The 23,232-nt window shown below is 33.6% G+C and overlaps 1 long non-coding RNA gene across 1 annotated transcript; it reads left to right on the forward strand.

The window, feature by feature from the left end:
- The first annotated feature begins 12,235 nt into the window (after positions 1 to 12,235).
- On the forward strand, positions 12,236 to 14,654 carry LOC121225119 (uncharacterized). Its single transcript, XR_005922983.1, has 2 exons — positions 12,236 to 13,060; positions 14,485 to 14,654. It is a non-coding gene; the product is annotated as an uncharacterized lncRNA (long non-coding RNA).
- Positions 14,655 to 23,232: the final 8,578 nt, after the last annotated feature.

Raw genomic sequence — 23,232 nt, forward strand, 5'->3', positions numbered from 1 at the left:
TACGTTAACTAGTTACGTATAAATATAATATGCGTATTTAATTGTTGAATGAGTTTTAGTTTGATTGGTATCGACATTATTTCCAATGCAAGAGGATGTGGGTTTAAGTGCACTAAAGCACATTGTTCTCCTATTTGAGGGTTATGGAGAAGTTAAGTAGTTCTAGGTATTATATAAAAAAAGAGTAGATATAATAAGGACATATAATGAAATTATTAATGTTAAAAAAAATATGTATATATATACATATCTAATTCAATTTGTTTCAGCTCAAATTTTTATTTATAAATTTAAATCTATAATTTATTTATAATATATAAAAAGCATGAATTTGGAAAAACTTTTAAAACTATTTATTTTCCTATCATATTACTAAATTCATATTTAAAAATAATTATAATATTTAGGCCTTCTTTGATAAATTGCTGAGAAAATTAAATAAAATATTTTCATCGATTTAATTTTTTACATATGTTTGATAATAAAAAATAAAAAAAATTGATAGAATTTTTTCTACAAAAAAATATGGAGAATGATAAGTAGATAAAAGCTAATTATCACTTAAATAGAGAATACTTTCAATTAAGTCTATTTTATTTTAATATTATATTATCCTATAAAAACTTTACGTTTAAAAATTTGATTTTTGTTTAGAATAAGATGAAATATTTGTAACGCTCTGAATAATTTAATCTCGTTTCTGTGAATCTTGATAAAATGTGTATTTGCTTTAGTGGCTAAGTGTTTTGGGTATGTGTATGAGGTCTTGGGTTCAAGTCCCACTTTTAGCAAATTTTGTTCTTTTAGACCCTAGCCTTATCTTTGGTGGATTGGGTTATATTTTCTTATTAGTAAACTTATATTAGAATGAGCTTGCTGGTTTGAGTGGTAAGAAGTTAGCTTGCTGGGGGTTTTCCGTTCGAATCCCTGCGTGAATGAGGACGATAATTTTTGTTTCGATTAGCTGAGAGAGTTTGGATGGACTTGAAATTCTGAGTTGGTTGGGTTGTTAGTGGATGTAGTGGGATTGTGTCCAAATAAATCAATTTTATTTTTATCTTATTATTTTTTATTTTTTTATTTTTCTCTCTTCCCAAATACCTTTTGACGTTTCTTCTCCAAATTCCTCTTCCAAACGTTTTCTTTTTGACTTCTTCTTTCTTTGATTTCTGTTTGCTATACTATCATTCAATCACTGTGTTTTGGGTTCCCTAATCCCTGTTCGGACTGTGGTAGGTAAGTATTCTTGAAGTTTTGTGCAATTGGGAATCGTTTTCGGGTGTGTTAATGTGGTGAATTCTTGTATAGGTGTTAATCAAAGGGATCGGAATTCACCTTCTATCGTGTAGTGTGTTTGGGCTATCGTAACTGTTTTGGTAAGTGATTGAGCCTTTCGATTGAGTAAAATTTTCAAGTATGTCGATTAGGGTTTTGATAGATTGTTGTTTCGGTACTTGGAATTGATCGATTGAATGGTGTTCTTTTTAAGTTTGAAGGGCTCGGAATTGCTTACACGTAAAAAACAAACCAGGTGTGTACCCCTAACACAAGAAAATGAGGTTTGGCGAAAGTCAAAAATTGGGTCTGTTGACGCCATACGGATGTGTAGCCGACCGTGTGAATGTCGTAGGTGTGGTCGTGCGCGAGACATGACCGTGTAACAGCGATGGTGTGATCGTGTGGGCCACACGGGCTAGGCCAAATTGGGCATATGGGCCACACAGGCGTGTGGGTATTGAGCCAAGCCGTGTGGGCCACACGGGTGTGTGGGCCCAAAATTTTAAAAATTTTATTGAGGTCACACGGGTTGATTCGTTCGATTGTAGGCCTACCGTAGGGTCGGTAAGGGCTAACCAAACCCTTTTTCGTGTGATCTGATATCCTGATAGTCTTATCTGTGTAGGAAACTGATATGTATGTTTGACTATTTTGTTTGAGTATATATGTTATTTGTATACGAGCATGATAAGCATGATAATTCTGTAATCTGTATCTGTGTTTGGGCTGGGATTTACGTATGTGGAGGAAGTGATCTGTACGACGACCTTCCGCCTATTATCTGGCAGCTCGGCTGCATATTATTCTGTTATGTGTCACATTGACAGTATCTGGTGTGTAGGGATGGGTGGGTGTTTTTAACCCCACATGGGGTGATGAGATGGTTGAAGATGGTGTGTAGAGGATGGGAGGTAGGATTCCATATATCTATTCTATACATCTGATTCTGATATCGTATCTGTTAAAGACTTAGGTCCGAGTCTATTTCTATCTGCATATGGGATTCTGTGAATGTTGCATGACTATCTCTGTTGGGTTGTACACTGAGTTTACGAAAACTCACATCTGTTTGTTTGATTTGTACAGGTAACCTTCAGTCATAGGTGGGTCGGTGCGATGGAGGCTCAGCGGTGAGCACTCGTTGGGAAACTGTTTCCCCATTACCATTAGTTTTGGTATTTTAAATTCTAGATTTATTTGAGAGTTTGTAATTTTTGAGTCTCTCAGGACTGTACGATTTTAATTGTTAGTTTTGGTTTGGTTGCGTTTAAGTTTTTAAAATTATGGTGATTGACAAATAGCGATTTTATGTGAATAAATGTTTTGAAAACACGAGCCAATGGTTTTGTTTTAAACGATTTTCAAACTTCCGCTGCGAAATAATTGACTAACTTTAAAGAACAACATGTAACGATTTCAGTAATATATATATTAATATATTTTATAAAGCTTGGACTTTTTATCAAATAACTAAACATTGGTTTATCGAAGTTGCATCCGTTTAAAAATCCTTTTTTGTAACACTCCAGGATTCGGCCATAACGTCTAAGCCGAGTTTAGGGTGTTACAATATTTAAAAAATAAGGATAAAATGTAGAATATAATTTTTTATAATTTAAACTCTATATTTATCAAACAATTTAATTATATTTCTCAAGTGATTTTAAATAATATATCAAACAAATTTTATAACTTAAACTCAATATTTAAATTTTCAATACTTAATTTTTTAATGCTTATTTTTTCAGCACTTAATTTTTTAGTTCATCAAATAACACCTTAATTTAGAATTATTACTTTGTAACGCCCCAAAATTTGAATGTTTGACCGTTGAATTTTATTGTAATTAAATCATTGTACCAGTGGCTACGTGCTTTCTGTATGTGTTTGAGGTTAAGGGTTTGAGTAGTGTTTTTAGGAAGTTTTGTCACTTTATTTTAAATTAACCTCTAATCTTGAGCCATTGACTTAAGTTTAATTCTTTGTGAATTTGTGTCAACGATGAGCCTAGTGGTTCAATGGCTAAGCTTCTATATTCTCTTTGGTCTTCTGTTTGAGTTTCAGCGTATGCATTACAAATATTTTGCTAAATGTTAGAAGTCTAATAGGTGGTTAAAATAAAAGTTAATGTATTCCTTTCTTTCTTCATTTCTTTTTTCGTATTAACCGTCACTTGAATTATGTATCTGCATTGGTTGTGAATTGTATATTGAAGGTAGTAATCTAATTTGAATCAGTGGCTATGCCACAAAGACTGTAATTGAATTCAACGTCTAACGCGATCTGTACAGCAACTAGGCAACAAGTCTTCTGGAATGTGTCATACTGACACTCTATTGTGTGCAGGGCTGGATGGGTATTAAATACCTATTGTGGTTTGGGTCAAACGGAGACGGTGTGTAACGAATGGGGGTAGGAAACTGCATTTGAATCTGAAAGTGATAATTCTTCTAAACATCTGTTCTATTAAATTGAACTGTACCTTCTCTGTTCTAATTATGCATATGGTTGAGAAGTTATTTTCGTGAATATAATTTTATTGATTGTATTTTTAATCTTTTTGTTGAATTAGTACTCACTTTGACCGTTGATTGAACTGTAGGTAATCCACAAGAATGATCGGGTCAGCGCATCGGGAGCTCAGTCGTTCTACTTATTATCTTTTAGGCTGCTAGTATGTTTAGTATATTTATTGTAAATTCAGCTTTATCATATGATAAACCCCGGATAGAATTTGTGCTTGAAAACTCTTTTTATTTTCTGGTTAATTTTTAAAAAAAACTAAGCTTTGGAATTTGTGTTTCGAGAAATACTCGATGTAGCTTTCTAGGCTTGGTCTTGTCGTGTAGGCTTGGTATAGAGTGCTAGATTTAGTGGTATCAGAGCCAGGTTAGTCAACACTTGGGCTGTGATTTAGGCTCTTATTTTGTGTCAAAAAGGTGTTTAAATGAAAATAAGCTATCTGAGTCATTTTTAGAACCGATTTTATAAATGACTGAGCCTTCGACGCTAAACTTGTAAGTATTTTTGTTCCATTATCGTGATTAGTTGAGACACTGTAGTGATTGAATTGTTGTTTGGTTAAACATTCTTATATGAACTGGTAGGAGAATTGTAATAAAGCCTTTGAACTGATCTATGCACTTCTGATATTGTAGATAAACTGATATTATGAGTTCAAACGGTAGTCGTGGGCGTGGTTCTCATGGGTGTTGTGGACGCCGATGAGGAGCTCGAGCAGAGTCATCCTCTATGGGCAGCATGCCTAATTTAGAGACCATTGAGATTATTGGTACTCCTACTACTGAGACGAGGTGCTAGACTCTAACGGCTGGGGACGACGCATTGTCTCAGGCCATGATTTGAGCGTTAAAGAGGGTTACAGGGACCTATTCTGGATCTGAAAGGCGAGGTTCAGTTACTGAACTACTCCAATCGAATGATACTGAACTGTTCAGGGGAGTCATTGGAGTCTCCCCTACGGTGGCTTAGTATTGGTTAGAGGCCAACGAGCGTATTATGATCGATATAGACTGCACTCCTACTCAGAAATTGAAGGGTGCTATATCTCTACTCCAAGACAAAGCTTATCAGTGGTGGCTAACGGTTGAGAAAGGTACTCAACCTGAACAGATTAATTAAGGCTATTTTAAGAATGCCTTTCAGACTAAGTATGTGTGGGCGAGTTACGTGGAAGCTCATCAACGCGAGCTCATGAATCCGGTTTAAGGTGAGAGACCTATAGCTGAGTACGAGGTAGAGTTTTTGAAATTGAGTAGGTATGCTCGGGCTCTAGTAGCATCTGACTACGACAGGTGTGTGAGGTTTAAAGAAAGGTTTTGTTATGCTCTGTGAGTTCTGATAACTCCTCAGAAGGAGTGAGGTTTTACAGTATTGGTTGATAAAATAAAGATAGCGGAGGTGAAGTGCAATAAGCGCGAGATGAAAGACCAATAGAGTGGCCATTGTATGTTCTAGAAGGATTCTGGTTCCTTTAGTTCTGGACAATGCCCTAAGAAACGGACGAAGTTTGACAGGCCTCCGAGGACTGAGGCACCAGCTACAGTGACTAAGATTCAACTCTGTAGTGACTGTGGGAGGCGTCACCCGGGAGAGTACTGAGAGAAAGTTGGGAGCTTGCCTCTGTTGTAGGTCGGTGGAGCACTGGGTTCAAGATTATCCTCGTCCACCAGATCAGGTGCCTGTTGTGGCACAAACTCCAACTCAAGGTCCCGTTCAGCCTTTGAGAGTAGCTCAACAACCACCTGGGGGCCGTGGTATGGTCAAGGGTGGTAATGGTTCTGGTAGAGGTCAGATAGCATCGGGTAGAGGTGTGGGTCAGACTAAGGCACGGTAGCATGCGTTAGTCTATGTGATGAGACATTGTGAGGCCAATGATGACACCGGCAGTATAACATGTACGTTCTTTATATATTCTATTTCGTCTTTTACTTTGATTGATATTGGGTCTACTCACTCGTATGTAGCTAGTACTTTTTTTTATAAATATGGGTATATCTATTAAGAGTATTGCTAGGGTGTTTTCTATGATTAGTCCTCTGGGTGAATCGGTTCGAGTTGATAAAGTATATAAATAGGTTCTGTTAGAAATTCAGGGTGTGGTATTTCTGGCAGATTTAATGGAAATGCCTTTTGGTGAATTTGACCTAATTTTAGGAATGGATTGGCTCATGGAACATTGGAACAGTCTAGATTGTGCCTCTAAAAAGGTTACTTTGAAAACCAGTGAGAATAGTGAGATTGTTATGATTAGTGAGTTTTAACATTACCTCTCTAACGTAATCTCCGCCTTGGTAGCTGAAAAGCTAGTTTGAAAAGGGGGCTAGACATATCTTGCTTTTGTGTCCAATTTTGTACCTACGAAGTTTTTTTATAAAGGATATTCGTATTTTGAGTGATTTTCTAGATATTTTTCTTGATTTGCTGGGACTACCTCCGAATAGAGAGGTTGAGTTCGGTATTGATCTATTACCAGGTACTGCCCCTATGTCCATTGCACTCTATCGCATGGAATCAAAGGAGCTTGTGGAGCTGTAAGCTCAGCTCCAAGAACTTCTCAATCGATGGTTCATTAGACCGACTGTGTTTCCATGGGGAGCACGGGTCCTGTTTGTTAAGAAGATAGACGGATTGATGAGAATGTGTATAGATTACCGTCAGCTAAATAAGCTGATAGTAAAGAATAAGTATCTGCTATCGAGGATCGATGATTTACTCGATTAATTCTGAGGGGGATCTATTTTCTCCAAGATTGACCTCCGTTCGGGTTATCATCAACTCAAGGTTAAAGAGATTGATGTGTATAAGACTACCTTTAGGACCCATTATGGACATTACGAGTTCCTGGTCATGCATTTTGGGTTGATAAATGCTCTGGCCGCATTTATAGATTTAATGAATCAAGTGTTCCAATCGTATCTAGATCAGTTTGTTGTTGTCTTTATTGATGACATATTGATTTATTCCAAGAACGAGTCTGAGCACGACAAGTACCTTCATGCTATTCTTCAGATAATTTGAGAGAAATAGTTGTATGCTAAGTTTAACAAGTGTGAATTTTTGTTGTAAGAGGTTTCATTTCTAGGGCACGTGGTGACTGTTGAGGGGATTCGAGTCAATCCCAAGAAAATTAAGGTTGTAGTCAAGTGGAAACAGTCAAAAATGTGTTTGGACTTTAGAGTTTCCTGGGTTTGGTAGGTTATTATTGAAGGTTTGTTGAGGGATTCTCCCTGATTGCGTCACCTTTGATGAAGCTACTGCAAAAGAATACCTCGTTTGTGTGGTCTGATGAGCAGCAGTCTAATTTCAAAAACCTCAAGTCTATTCTGACAAAAGATTTTGTTTTGGTTCAGCTCGAATTGAGTCGAGAATTTATGGCTTACAGTGACGCGTCACACGTTAGTCTAAGATGTTTTTTGACGCAGGATGGTAAAGTGGTAGCGTACGCGTCACGACAACTTAAGTCACATGAGGGTAACTATCCTACTCACAATCTTGAGTTGGCTGCATTCGTATTTACTTTGATAGTCTGAAAGCACTACTTGTATGGTGAGAGGTGTATCATTTACACCGACCATAAGAGCATCAAATATCTATTAATTCAAAAAGAGTTAAATCTTAAGCAGCGTAGATGGGTGAAGTTGCTTAAGGATTATGATTACACAATAGAGTATCATCTCGGTAAGGCTAATATGATAGCCGACGCCTTTAGTCATGAACAGTGATCGATCTGAGAGCAATGTTCACTCATTTGAGTTTGTGCAATGATGGGACTCTGCTAGTTGAACTACAAGTTAAACCAAATTGGGTTGATCATATTCGAGCTAAATAACTAAGTGATGAGTCTCTAGTTCAGTGTCTGCGTCAGATGGATTCGGGTGAAACTTCTGATTTTAGTTTGAATGGCAACAAGGTTTTGTGTTTCAAGGGTTGAATTTGTGTGCCTAACAACAAAGAATTGAGGTGATCGATTCTACAGGAGGTGCATAGTAGCCCTTATGCTATACATCCTGGTGGAAATAAAATGTATTGAGAGCTACGAGAACTTTATTGGTTGTCTGGTTTGAAATAAGAAGTGGCTACATTTGTGTCTCACTGTCTGACATGTCAAAAGGTTAAGGCCGAACATTAGTTGCCTTCTGGGTTGCTTCAGTCGGTTATGGTCCCTCTGTGGAAGTGGGAGCAGGGAACGATGGATTTTTTTAGTGGGTCTCCCTTAACACCCACTAAGAAGGATTCGGTTTGGGTCACCATTGATCAATTGACCAAATCAATTCATTTTCTTCCTATCAGGACAGATTACTCACTACAGAAGCTCATAAAGTTATATGTTTCTGAAATCATGAGACTGCACGAAGTTTCGATCTCAATCATCTCTAATTGGGATTCGTACTTTATGTTCTGTTTTTGGAAGAAACTTCATGAGGCATTAGGCACTCGACTTCATTTCAGTAATGCGTATCACCTTTAGACTGATTGACAATCTGAGTAGGTTAGTCAAATTATAGAGGAAATGCTTCAGGGTTGTCATTAATTTTCGGGGCAGTTGGGAGAACTATTTATCATTGGCTGAGTTTGCGTACAATAACAACTTCCAGTCTAGTATTCAAATGACACCTTACAAGGCTCTGTATGGTCGTAAGTGTTGTACTTCTCAGTGTTGGACCAAGTTAGGTAAATGTCGGGTTTTAGGTCCTGAGCTAGTTTTTAAGACTAAGAATACTATCAAGTTGGTTCAAGACCATCTTAAAGTCACTTTTGATCGATAGAAATCCCATACAGATTTACAGAGAAAATATATTAAGTTTTCTGTAAGTGATCGGGTGTTTTTGAAGGTGTCTCCGTGGAAAAATATTTTTTGATTTGGATGTAAGAGCAAGTTGAACCCGAGGTTCATTGGACCTTACCATATCCTGAAAAGTGTTAGACCTGTTGCATATCAACTAGAATTACCCCTTTAATTGGATCGAATCCATGATGTGTTCCACGTCTCGATGTTGAGACGGTATCGGTCTGATCCGTCACACATTGTCCCTATTGATGAGGTTGAGTTATGATCAGGTTTGACTTTTGAGGAGAAACCTGTTCAGGTTCTGGACTGAGATGTCAAGGTACTAAGAAAGAAATTTGTTCCTCTGGTTAAGGTGTTGTGGCTGAATTATGGCACTGAGAAAGCCACCTGGGAGCTCGAATAGTCCATTTGTTAGTAATTTCCTTGCTTGTTTGAGTTAAGTAAATTTTCAGGCTGAAATTTCTTTTAGGGGGAGAGAGTTGTAATGCCCAAAAATTTGAATGCCTAACCGTTGAATTCCGTCGTAATTAAATGCCTGTATTAGTGGCTATATGCTCTGTGTATGTGTTTGAGGTCAAGGGTTTGAGTAGTATTTTTAGGAAGTTTTACTAATTTATTTTAAATTAACCTCTAATCTTGAGCCGTTGACTTAAGTTTAATTCTGTGCAAACCTATGTCCATGATGAGCCTAGTGGTTCAATGGTTAAGCTTCTGTATTCTCTCTGGTCTTATGTTCGAGTCTCGGCGTATGCGTTACAAATATTTTGCTAAATGTTAGAAGTTTGATTGATGGTTAAAATAAAAGATAGTGTATTCCTTTCTTTCTTCATTTCTTTTTCTTTTTTTTTCTTTTTGATTGCATTCGTGAAGTGGCTTTTAGAACTAATTGAGGGTTTGAGTTGTTAATTGTGTCATTGGAAGATCTTTGTGCAAGTTCTATAGTAAATTCTTGTGTTTTCGCGAAGTTTTTGTTGATTTTTTGTTTGTGTAGAAATGGGGTTTCTAGGATTCTTTCACTTCAATTCTCTGCTAAATGTTGTTGATCTTTTTCTTTTGGCGGGAATACTATGGGAAGTGATCCTCCTCATGTTGTTTCGAGTTAGTTACGTCGAGTTTTCGATAAGTATTGGTTTTGTTGGAAGTTCGCGTCGAAGTTTCAACATAATTGGTTGAGTATTATTTTGTGCCATTTTTTTTTTGTCATTTTTGTCGTTTGATTGGTTATTGAATGTTCGTTTTAGGTCTCAAGAGTCCTCTACGTTGATCCTACTTCAAAATTACTTCAGGTACGGATCAAAAACCCGACTTTCTACGAATTTTAGACGCTAAAAAACATGGCTGTCGACACCACACGATCGTTTGCTAGGCCGTGTGGTAGGCCGAATGAACCACACGGCTATGTGTTAAGCCGTGTGGCAGATCATATAACCTACTGTTCATGAATAAGAGACACACGGGCTAAGGACACCGGCGTATGTCCAGGCCGTGTAACTCATTGATTAGGACTTATAGATACACGAGCCAAAGACACAAGTGTGTGACTCGACCGTGTGACTCACTGTTTGCGTATTAGGACTACATGAGCAGAAGACATTGGCGTGTGTTAGGCTATGTGAGACGCAAGGGTAGGCACACAGGCATATGCTAGGCCATGTGAAGCCACACGGGCCAACTTCTAGGTTGTGTGAAACCACACAGACATGTAGATCAGGAACTGAATTTTCTCTTGCCCTGCGTGCGTTGTTTGAAACGAATGCCGACCTTTCGAAGGGTTCTTATGAATTGCATTGAATTGTTTAAACTGTTATTCTGTGATCTTAGACTGAGTACTGAAAATCTGTATACATATTGCGTGTGAAATTGCTATGATATTGATGTATATTTTGTACGATTTTGATCTGTATATCAATAGTTGTATAACCTTCCGTATTAACCATCACTTGAATTATGTATCTACATTGAGCTGGGAACTGTATATTGAAGGTAATGATCTAATCTGAATCAGTGGCTATACCGTAAATATTGTAATTGAATTCGGCATTTAACGCGATCTGTACAACAGTTAGGCAACAAATCTTCTGAAACGTGTCATACTGACACTCTGTGGTGTGTAGGGCTGGATAGGAATTAAATACCTATTGTGGTGTGTTGAGTTGGACGGAAACGGTGCATAGCAGATGGGGGTAGGAAACTGCATTTGAATATGATCTGTTTTGAATCTGAAAGTGACCATTCTTCTAAAAATCCATTTTGTTAAACTGAACTGTACCTTCTTTATTCTGATTATGCATATGGTTGAGAAGTTATTTCTGTGAATATAATTCTATTGATTGTATTTTGAATCTATTCATTGAACTAGTACTCACTTTGACTATTGATTGAACTGTAGGTAATCCACAAGAATGATCAGTTCGACACATCAGGAGCTCGGTCGTTCTACTTATTATCATATAGGCTGCTAGTATGTTTAGTTTATTTATCGTAAATTCAACTTTATCATATGATAAACCTCGGATAGGATTTGTTCGTGTGGACTCCTTTTATTTTCTGGTTAATTTAAAAAAAAAACTAAGCTATGGATTTTGTGTTTCGATAAATAGTCAATGTAGATCTCTAGGCTTGGCCTTGTCGTCTAGGCCAAGTATGGGGTGCTACATACTTTTAAAAGTTGAAATAAAATAGAAGATTGATAATTATACATTTAGAAATAATTATAATTTAATAGAAGTTGTGATAATTACACATTTAAAAATAATTAAAATTTAAGTTACAATTGTGCAAATTTTAAACAAAAATTATGCTAATTTTATTGATGTAAAGTAGAGTTATTATTTGAATAGAATTCTAAGTATCTTCTTAAGTAATATTAAAGTTAATTAGTTATTATTTTGAATAATGTTACATTGCTTGTATGTTGAATATGTTAAAAATGTTTTAATTATTATTTGCAAACTTTCTATTGTAATATTTGAATTGACAAGTTAATATATTTTAATTACATTTAATAATTCAAATGAGAAATATTATTTCACATTAATTACTACAATTAAAAATACAATATTTAAAAATTGATTAAATATTAAATGCATAAAATCACATGCAACGTATGAGACATTAGAAGCTTGTAAAATTAAAATGATCTCTTTTTTCTCAATAAAAGCATATTTTATTTAACGATTCAAAGATCAAAGAGCTTATATTTCAAGATTCATTCTTTTATTTCTTTTTTATACATGAACACTTGTTGGGTAGAGTTTCATTTTATTTTCATTCAAGTCCTTAATTTTATTTAAGAGACATTATATTTGTAACCACCCACTTTAAAGAGGTATTTCTTGTTTACACTAAATCACATTCGTAAAAGGGAGAGAGTTTTTAGTTGAGTCAAAAAAATTATAGTATTTTTATCTTAGCCACTATAAAAGATACAGACTTGTATGTTACATCCCAAAATCGGGTTAGAAGAAATCGAGTTTGATTACTTTTGCTAGTATTTTTTTTATTTTCATTTAAGCCAGTGTCATCCATATACTTAGTTAGCTGTCAAATTCCAGTCCAACTCAAACACTGAAAAAAATTGATTATCTTGAATAAAATAATTGACTTTTACAAATTATTTGAAAGCCTTATCAGTTTTTCTTTTTCGAAGTGTAATTTTTTTAATTGTTTTTATCTTTTCTTTCTTTCAGTTTTCCTCTTTTCTCTTCCTTTTGCCATCCCTTGTTCCCTTTTCCTCTCATCTCACAATTTTTCTCTCCACTTTCTTACGATTTTTCTCTCCACTTTCTCACTTGTGTCGCCCTTACAATCTAGTTTTCTCCATTGTTTTGCCGCCCCTTTCTCCTCCATTCTTATTGTTTTATTCCTTTTGTTTGCTAGCATTTTTACACCTTTTTAGGCTGAATCTTTTACTGCCATTTCAGCATCATTGTAGCCCCTTTTGTTACTGATTTTTCTCTTGCGCTACTGCCCGAAAAGTCTTCACTTTACATCTATTTCCTTCTTCGACTTTTGTCGTTTTCCAGCATTTTTCTAGCCTTTTTAGTTTCTATTTTGGTCGCGGAAATTGCCCCTTTTGTTGTCCATTTAACCTCCTTATCGTTGCAACAAAACAACCCCATTTGCTACCAACTTTTGTGGTGTTGCTGCCCTTTAAAAACACCAAAAGAGCCTGTTGTTTTTCTTTCCATTTGTTGCACATTTGTAATGCCATTTTCTTCACTTTTCCCATGTTAAAACAACCCCTAATGTTGCCATTTTAGTTTGCATCCGATTTAGTTTGAATCATTATCTCAGATCTAGAAATAGTGAAGCATAAGTATTGTTTCAGTAGTGATCTAAGGCCTTAACCAATTATTTCTTTTAGCTACTGATTTTTTATGATTTTTATGTTGAAGGATCGAATCTAAACTCCTCAGATCAATAGTGACGACAAACCTAATTTGCATTTCCGTTTAGTAGCGAAATAATGTAAGTTTATTTACCAAAGTTGGATCTGAAGTGTCGCTTATGTTGTGTTGATTGACCAAACCCCATAAAGGTGTTTTAGGCTGATTTTAACCTTATTTTGTCCGTGTTGTATGATTAGATTCGTTCAGTTTTGAGTTGGGTAAAATTGTGGTTTAACAATTGGGTTGTGAACTTGCGTAATTCAAGTGTGGGACTTAGTTAAATGTGAATTGTGTATGTGAGTACTTCTTGTTAAATTTATTTGAATAATGATGTGTCTTTGAGAGTTGTCTGAATGATGCTTATTTTTTGTGTTTGGTCAAATTGTGTGTGCACCCTTTAAGGGGGAAATCGAATGCACATATCTTTCTTTTTTGTGCATGTTGAATGTGAAGTGTGGATCTTACCTTTGTGTGCACTATTTGTAATTGATATTATGTATTAATAATGAATAAATTAAGCTTGCTGGTTTGGGCATGGCTGAATACCCTAAACTCAAATTAGGGAAATGCCGAGCAAGGTACGTATAAAGTAATTTGGCCGAATGTTAAAGGTATGCATGATTGTGACGTGCACTGTATTGTATATTATGAAAATTGTTATTGTTCACTGGTTGCATGTATAATATGTGACTCTCTGTGACAATACTCGAATTGCATATTAAGTATGCCCTGACTGTATTATACATTGTTTGTTTGTACATACCATTGGTGCCATTGATCGATTGACTGAAAGTGTGCAAGTCATACACTGAAGCTGTTACCGAAAGCATGTTAAACATGTCATTGTTCTGCACTATAATTATTTCTGTCATGCATGATTGTGTTTCATTCATGGCATATCATATTACATTGCATGAGAATTGGGATTGATGGGTGATGGAGGAGTTTCGTGGAGTTTTAAAGGTATTTAAATCTGCAATATTGTTGTCAGTGCACTGCATCGGAGTATTGTAGGAGGTATTGGATATTGGTGGCTTGACCATGACAGTGGCAGCACCATCTGTATCTTATTGGCAGCTTGTCTGCATTATTGGCGGTTTATAGCAATTTACTGGCAGTTTATCTGTATTTCTGGTGGCTCGTCCACATTACTAGCAGCTTTTCTGCAAACTGTTATTGGTGGTTTATCCATGCTTGGCCGTGGCTCCCAATTGTTTTGGTGATTCAGTAGACCTAGTTCTAGGGAACTCGTGGTGTGTAACAGATGGATGGGTAGGACTTTTTTGAATTGTCATTCTCGAGCATGCATATGCATAACTATTGGAAGCACCATGATTCTGTGAATTTTGTGTACTACTATAATTACCATAATCTGTTAGCTTTTGTGCTCAATTGTTAAATGGGTTTCTTGCATGATTTGTACGCTTTGCATATTTTGTTTACCGTTGATTAAGATTTACACTGGGCTTTTTAAGCTCATCCCATTAGTTTAATATTTTTCAGGTAGTTCGCAAGGTTAGGGCTCGGATTCGGCAATTTGGAGGTCTCGTCTCAGTTTTTATTAAATAAATTATTTAATTGTATATTTTATTTATTTGGTTTGTAATAATTTATTTTACGAAATGCGACATGGAATTAATTTTTGGGATATATTTAGTTATTGCATGCATGAACCTTAAGAATTGGATAAGTTAAATAATTGACTAAATTAATAATTGATCATTAAAGTTAGTAATTATGGTTTTATTAAAAAATTTTGAACACTGATTTTTCCATTGCAAAATTAGATTTTTTTTTAGAAACTCTAAATAATAATTAATGGTCAAATATGTAATATGTTTTTAAATTTAATGAGAATCTTTCTAATTGTAATTTTAATTAAACTTAGCAAAAAGAGACGCCCACTACAGTTTTCCAAAAAATAAGTGAATACTTTGAAAATAAGCTTTTGAGAGTCCGTTTGATTTTTCTAGACCATTTCGGTAGCCAATGTGACCTTCAAAATCAGGTTATAATTTTTGGATCGAGTTGGAGAAGTTACATTGTAAATATTACACATTGTCCTTGAAATATATCAATTTTAAAACAGATAATTGTGAAAATCCTTAGCATAAGAGGTTAAGGAAATGGAAGTAGGCAATTGACACTATAAATCATTTTGTTGATTTATTTTCAAAATTTTATATTTCATTTGGAGATTATTTTTTAAACACCGATTCACCCTTTTAATAAATTTGAGCTGTGAACAATTTTTGTATAGCACGTCATCAAGCTTCATACTCATATTCTCAATCTCATTAGCCTAGCTAGAACCTGTGGAGATTGTTCATATTTGGGTTGTATGACCTGCTCCAGTAAAATTTTGCCTCCACATCAATTTCCAAATCATGAGAGATTTTAGAAAGGGGATTAGCTCTAGAATTGGTGGATACAAATCTTCAAAATGTTTCACTAATTGTCTCAAAATCTTGAGACACTTGGCTAATATTATCTCCTTTTCTTCCTACTGTCTGTTGAGTTAGCTAAGAATCCATAAAGATTTAACCTTCTTGGCACTAAGGGATAAAAGCCTCCTATTTTGCAGCATTATTTGATGCGAGAAAGGAAAAAGTCAAATAATAATAATAATAATAATGTCACTCACACCCTTGAGGATCTATAAGTAATACACCTGTTGTTGCCCTTTCCCTAGTTAAAGAGTCATCAGTATACAATGTCCGCACGTTAAGAGTGGCTAACAACAATTTCCGTTGTTGCAGTGAATGTGGAATATGAAAGTGGTTACAGAAGCAAGACACCGGGTTATTTTGACATTATTGTTGCAGTTGAGAAGTGTTTTTAATTAGTTTGATTTGAAAAATTCGCTTTTAGAAAGCAGGGTAGGAAAGTGCAGCGAGAAAATGTGATTTGTTAATATCAATTGTTTAACATTGTTATAAAAAATTGTGGTTGAAAGTTAAAATGTTCATTTTAAACATGATATTAAAAATTAAAAAATAAATTAATTTAGATAATATTTAAATAATTTAATATAATTATACCTAAAATATACATTTTAAATATAATTTAAGTAATTAATAAATTATTTTTAAATTTAATGATACATTAAATATTTTAAAAAATTAAAATAAAATATTGAATTATATTTAAATAATTTACTATAATGATATTTGTAAATAATATTTAAATAATTATATATAATGGTACATGAAATACTTAAATAATTTAATATAAATTAATCTAAATTTTTAAATACATTTAATAGTTAATATAAATAAGATTGTTTTGATAATTTGTACATTTTTCATTCAGCCTAGAACAATGCCAACTGCCTCTAGCATTGATAATCTAGAAAATTACCATGTTTGGATTGGTAAATTTTGGCAACAAATATAATTGGACTATGATTTACTTGGCTGATTGTGATTCTTGCTAGCTCATTCGTGATATTCAATTTACCCATGCACGGTATCTTGAGGATTTGTTGGGATTGGATCTAACTCAATTGACATTCATAAAATTAAGGAACAAATCCAGTAGATTAATGGGAAGATATCCTTAGATGATTGGAAGACTTATCATTTGTGATTTATGTCACATTTATCTTGCTTATGTTAAGGGATAATTGTTTGTATGGATGAGATTATGGTAGCAAGTCCATACTCATATTTAAAGTATGCAAACTTGTATAGATTTTGTACATGAGTTGAGAGCATTTATTTTGTTTAGTAAGGAACCTAATTTGAGAGTGCATTATTTTGTAATAATCAAGTGTGTTATTTGGTTAAGAGTCTTAAGTTATCAAGGGGCAAACTTAGAGGGGAGATATTTAGATCTTAGGTACTAAAGTGAGAAGTCTACATTGGTGAGTGTTAGACCTTGGAATCACTTGTTGTACAAAGTACTAAGTGAATATTCTCTCTGGGTAAGGTCCCGCTTATATAGGGAAATCGAACCGTATAAACACCTCTTATTTTATTTATTTTTTCGCACTTAACATTTATTGTGCCTAAAGTAGTTGGAACTAGCCTTGGCACTACTTTTGGCACTGCTTGTGTTGTTTGTCATATATCAATTTGAACCCAACAAATAGTTAAACATAAAATAAAGAATAATTAGTACAAATTTAAGCATGTAATTAGAAAGAAAAGCTCTTGTTAAAAAAAATCTCTTCAAAATAAGCAAAAAGTTCTCCAACTTTACCACAAACAAAACATGCGAGTGACTAAAAATAATGAATTTTGATTAATTTAAACATTAATACTCTAACCAAACTTAGAATAAATTCAATTTTTTCTCCGTAGATTAAATTCAATAACTTTAACCCATGGAATTACAACATAACAATTAAACAAGAAAATTGACCATCGAACACCTCAAGTTGAGCTATTTGCCGTTGTTTTTTTTTCTATATTCTTGGATGTAGTTATCAAGCCTTGCTTTTGCTTTAAGATGGAAGAATACCTTAGAAAAATGTCCTTACTTGTTAGGTATTTTAACACATTATCTTTCTCAATTTGGATAGGAAAATTCTGCATTTCAATGCTTTTGGCATATAAGCTTTTTCTTTATAAAATTTTCTTTGCTACCATCCGTTCCTTTCCGACAGTTGGCATTTGGTGCCAAGCAAGTTATTGTACATCCACACTATCACCCTGCATTACGCCACAAGAAAGGCCTAGTTTTCCTACTCACTTTTCCAACAGATTTCGACAATGTCACAATTTGCATGATTATTAGTTGGCATGCATATTATATTTATGATCCATCTGATACCCATACACAAATTTTAATTTTATATATTAAAAATTTAAATATAACACTTCTTTTTAGGTAAACTATCAAAATAGTCATTTTTGTTTGTCTCAAGTTACATTTTAGTTACTGAGCGTTAATTGTCGTTGACGATGTAACAGTAAGCTGACGTGTCATGTTAAATCATCATTTCAAACGGAAATTTTAGGTTAAAATATACAATTGGTCCCTATATCTTTTTCATTTTGAGCAATTTAAGTTTTTTTCTTTTATGTTATTTGAATTTTCCTTTTTTTTCTTTTTCTTTTCATTCTCTTCTCCTTCTCCCTCTATTTTCCTCTATTCTCCATTTCTTTTAACGTAATTTTTCTATGTTTTCCATTTGTTAAAACTAGTCCCTATACTTTTATTTTTTTTTTGAACAATTTAATTTTTTATTTCTTTATTTTCCTTTTCGTCTTCCCCATTATTTTTCTCTCTTCTCATATTCTTCAATACAAAAACATAATTTTTGCCCACCAAAAAAACTAAGCCATTGTTTCTTTCACATAATTCCTAAATTGAATTTTACTCAAAACCAAATATCAATCATTCTTAATAAAATCTCAATTAGAATATAACCTAATTTTGAAACTAAAATTGGATCTAACTAATCAATATAAAAAACCATATCCTTAATCAAATGTAAACATAAATTGAATTCTTTATATTCAAAACAATTTTTTTCCAAACTTTTACAGAATGGTGTAGATTATTCATTTCCTTCTTCTTCTTCTTTTTTTTATGAATAAAATTAAGCAAACGATAAAATTAATCTAAACCTTCTTGGATATTCCCAGGCAAGCTTAATTGGAAGCCGAGCATGGATGAACCAAAGAGAGAAAGGGAACATGGAACCAAACTGGGTTTGGGCAAGTTTTGTATAGTGGTCATTTTAGTCATTGAGAGTGTAGAGCTCGTTTGAAGAATTTGTGAAACAATGTCAACTTACCATGGGGACCAATTATATAATTTAACCTAAAATTTTTGTTTGAAATGATGATTTAACGTGCCACGTCAGCTTACCATTACATTGTTAACAATGATTAATGACTTAGTGACTAAAATGTTACAACACGTTAACGTAACATTTCAAACGTAAGTGACTAAAATGTAACCTGAGGTAAACAAAAGTGAATATTTTAATAGTTTGCCCCTTCTTTTTAATCATATCAACGATTTTGAGTTCGAATGTTGAAAACTACTTTTTCTTTCGATATTTCTTTACCTAAGTTCTATTGTGGACAAGTGACCCGACACTCTAAAATTTGTAAAAAAAAAAAGAGTCTAATTTGAGTTTTGAAAATTTTATTTTAATATTATAATTAATGTTAAATTTTGTGTTTGGTCTTCTAAAATTTTTCAAAGTTCTTTTTAAAAAAATTGATTTCTTTTATAGGATTTATAATTTTTAATGATAAATGTAGTAACATTTTTAGTTTAATTTAGTAAACTAAAATAAAGTAGTATCTAAATATGAATTAGATAAGAAATAAACTTAAATACTTGTAATATCTAATACAAATTCAATATTTAATTTAAGTCGGACCTACCTTGAACATGTATATTTTATATAAATATCCGGACCTTTCCTTATCAAGGATTCTGATTTTACCTCTACTATTGTGCATCGAACTGAGTTGTTGCCTTTATCCTTCTTCAAACGTTTAATCAATGATTTAATCCATTAAACCAAATTCAACAAAGAAAATTTTGTATGTAAAAACCATGAAATTTAACTTAATTGATTTATACAGCAAACATATTTAGGGTTTAATATCGACATTCTAACTTTTTTACTGTTCTCAATAATTGCTTAATATCATACATGTAGTACTATCATTGAAGATGGTTTTTGATATCAAATATTCATTTGTCATGGTGAAAAATACCAAAACAAAAGCATCCACAACAGCTTAGGGCTGTATGATGAAAACCTGAAAAAATATGATCAGGGTTGGTTTGATTTTTTTTTCTAAGGTTCCATCAACTTGCGACATAATATTACAAATACATGGATGACTTGAATTGAACAAATCTCAAACACTTTTCCACAAAAGCGAAATGAACCCCATGGAGCAATTCCCTTTTTCCTTTTTCTTGCTATTCACATGATAGGGAATGTGGATGTCATCTTCATGCATGTTACATACACACATGCAAGCTAGCTATATGTTTATATGCATATCATACCCAATTTTTTGAATGTCTATATCTCGTACATATTTAGATATAATAATCAAATATAAAGAAAAAAACTCTAAAGTATACACGTACGCATGTCCGTACTTACCTTCAAATTCAAACTTGGTCGCAATTATTAAAGCAAATAAGTATGAGGCTTAATCTAAAGCCGTAAATTGATTCTTACACGCCTACATTTGATGTCATAAACATGTTATAAAATCCTAATATTTTTGGGTAAACTTCCTTTTGCATCCTTCTTACCTCTGAGTTAGTGTTACAAAATAAATAAAAATATGTATATGCCATTCCGATTACATTAAATTTACAATTCAACCAAGGCTTCATTTCAATATATGTTATACATTTTCATTTTAACATCCACAATTTATTATATCCACTAGTTGTATATATTAATAATGTTGTTAATTAAGTTAGTGCCACAACTCAACTTGACACTAACTCACAATTGAGGACAACACCAAGATAAATAATTGTAATACATTTAGTATTATTAACATAATGCATTTATTCCTATAAACTTTGTTTTACTAAAAAGAATTATTTTAATATCGTACATATTTCATTTGTTATTATGATTAATTACTTTTGAACCACATACATTTCATTATTTATTTTATGTTGTTTTTAAATGCATATCTATATTCTAAATTTGTAATTTTCACACGCATACACGCGCGATAAAATTTTTAATTAAATAATTGAATTTTAAAGAGGAAATTTTATGAGAGACGAAATTAGTCTTAATTAATTAGTTATCAGCCGTTAAGTAGATGTTAAGTTTAACCAATTTTCCCATCATAAAAACAAATTAAATATTTTAGTTCAAATCTCAAATTCATGCAAATTAATGTCCATATTTGAGCATTGACTGTACAAAATAAAAATTAATTGAAAATTGAAACAAAAGTTTAAGACTTTTAATTAAAGCAAAATTTTTAAAATGTGATAACAGTTTTCGAAAAATTAATCAATTTTTGGAAAATTTGATATTTTTTAATATTTTGATGATTTTGTGTAAAATAATTTTTTATTTAATAAATTTTCTTGAAACTATTTTTTAAATTTGTTCTTAATGAAACAAATGCACCATAAATCATATAGCGGCGCTTCGACCACAAACGCCACTAAAGAACCTAATCTTTAGCGGCGTTTTCCCCACAAACGCCGCTAAAGACCATGATCTTTAGTGGCGCTTTTTCCACAAACGCCGCTAAAGACCCTTATCTTTAGCGGCGCTTTGACCAAAAACGCCACTAAAGGCCAACGCCTTTAGTGACGTTTTTTTAAAAAAACGCCACTAAATTTGGCAGATTTGTAAAATAAAATTTTTTATATTTTCAGCCCTCCTGTAAAAACAAATCAGAAGAAATCATATCTAAACCAGCCAAAAGTAATAAATCTATATATTAAACAAATAAAATAATAAATATCAATAAATAAAATAAAATTTGTATTATTCTTACAAAAATGTTAAAAGTTAAAATGATAATTAAAAGTCAAAATCGAAGTATATTTACACGATAGTCTAAGACAGCGGTTGTTGCGACTGCTGAAACATCTTCATCATACTCTGAAGCTGCTGCTAGAGTTCATCGAACTTTTGACGCTGCTCTGCTTCCCTCGCTGCAGTCTCTGCTTCCCTCGCTTTAGCCTCTGCTTCCCTCGCTGCAGCCTGTACTTCTCACGCTGCCGCCTCTGCTTCTCTTGTTGCCGCATCTGCTTTAAGCTGCTGCTGGAGTTCTTCATACTTTCGTTGAACCTCAGCTTCTCTCGCTGTTGCATCTGCTTTCAGTTGTAGCTGGAGTTCTTCATATCTTTTTTGAACCTCAGTTTCTCTCGATGTTGCCTCCGCTTTAAGTTGTGTAATTTGCTCAATTGTTGTCGATTGCATCTGAGCCATCTGGTCTCTTAACCTCTGAACTTCAGCTTCAGCTCGACTCCCCGAAGGCATATATTGTTGCGAGCTAGATCCAAAATATTGGGATGAGTTAACAAAAGATCCTTGAAATCGAACCCGACCATACCTTTTAGGACCCAAAACTTCAGTGATAATCCGGTTATCAATGTCGTCAATATGAACAGAACTATCACTGGAAGCAATCGCTTCGTACTCCGCCTTTTTATCCTTTAATTTTTCCTAAAAAATAAATCAAATAGTTAGGAACGCAATATATATTAAAAAAACCCAATGCAACATAACTTAACAATATTTGCATTACAATAAATGAAATAAATCATTAGAAAATAAACACTATAAATTATTAAAACAAGTGAAATTGTATTAATTAAGCAAACGTACCATAATTTCTGCAGCTTCAGGAGTCATAGGGTTTCCATCTTTCTTCCTATGTGTAATGTCAAAAAGTTGAAGGCGTCTAACTTTTTGACCGGACGACAGTTCCTACAATACAATAGTAAAAATATTAATGTAAGTAAGTAATAAATAACTGCCAATATTAAAAAATTGAAAATACCTCTGCATGAGTTACACACACAAAACTTTTCGACCCAGCTGTGTGAGTGAATTTTTGTTGCTGCCTACTTTTTTTTCCAACTTCTTCACGATCCTACATTATGAAATTATTAGTACGTTAATTAGGAAATACTAAACACCAAAATAATTACAAAATTTTATAAGTTACACATACCTCTCCTTTCTTCGAAGTCCAAAATCTAACAACCTCTTCCCACTGGTACCTCAGCATTCCCGGCGGGACATTTTGTAATCTCTCGTCGAGTGTTGTTTTTGTCTTAAAATGGTCTTTCTTTAAACTGCTCTTATGGTCTCTCCATCTTTTTCCCAATGCCTTCTTTACATAAGCATCGGAGACCTCTAGAGTAAATCTCGCCTACAAAAAACACAACTTAAGAAAGTAAATGTAAACGAAACTTAAACCCAAGTATTATAAATGACATACACATTTTGTTACCTTAATGTTATCGAGAGCTTGGTTCTTGTTACTCTCGGGCACTTTATGCCATGACTCGAAGTTAATTGGCAACATATTTGCATTCCGTGCTAGAATGCCCATGTATCCTGCTAAAAGGCGAGCTTCTGATCCAATAGGCTGACCAAAGCTATTACTGGATACTTGGACACGCTCAACTGGATCTAGGTCGTATAAATCGCTTAGTACCGTACGTCCGCGACCTCTCCGCATCCCACCAGTTTCATCTAAAAAATAAAAGTATTGTAATATACGAAATTTAAAAAAAAAACAAGAAGTCAACACACATGTAAATTAAATG

This window comes from Gossypium hirsutum, chromosome D13 (assembly GCF_007990345.1).
Source record: "Gossypium hirsutum isolate 1008001.06 chromosome D13, Gossypium_hirsutum_v2.1, whole genome shotgun sequence".
Classification (NCBI taxonomy): Eukaryota; Viridiplantae; Streptophyta; class Magnoliopsida; order Malvales; family Malvaceae; genus Gossypium; species Gossypium hirsutum.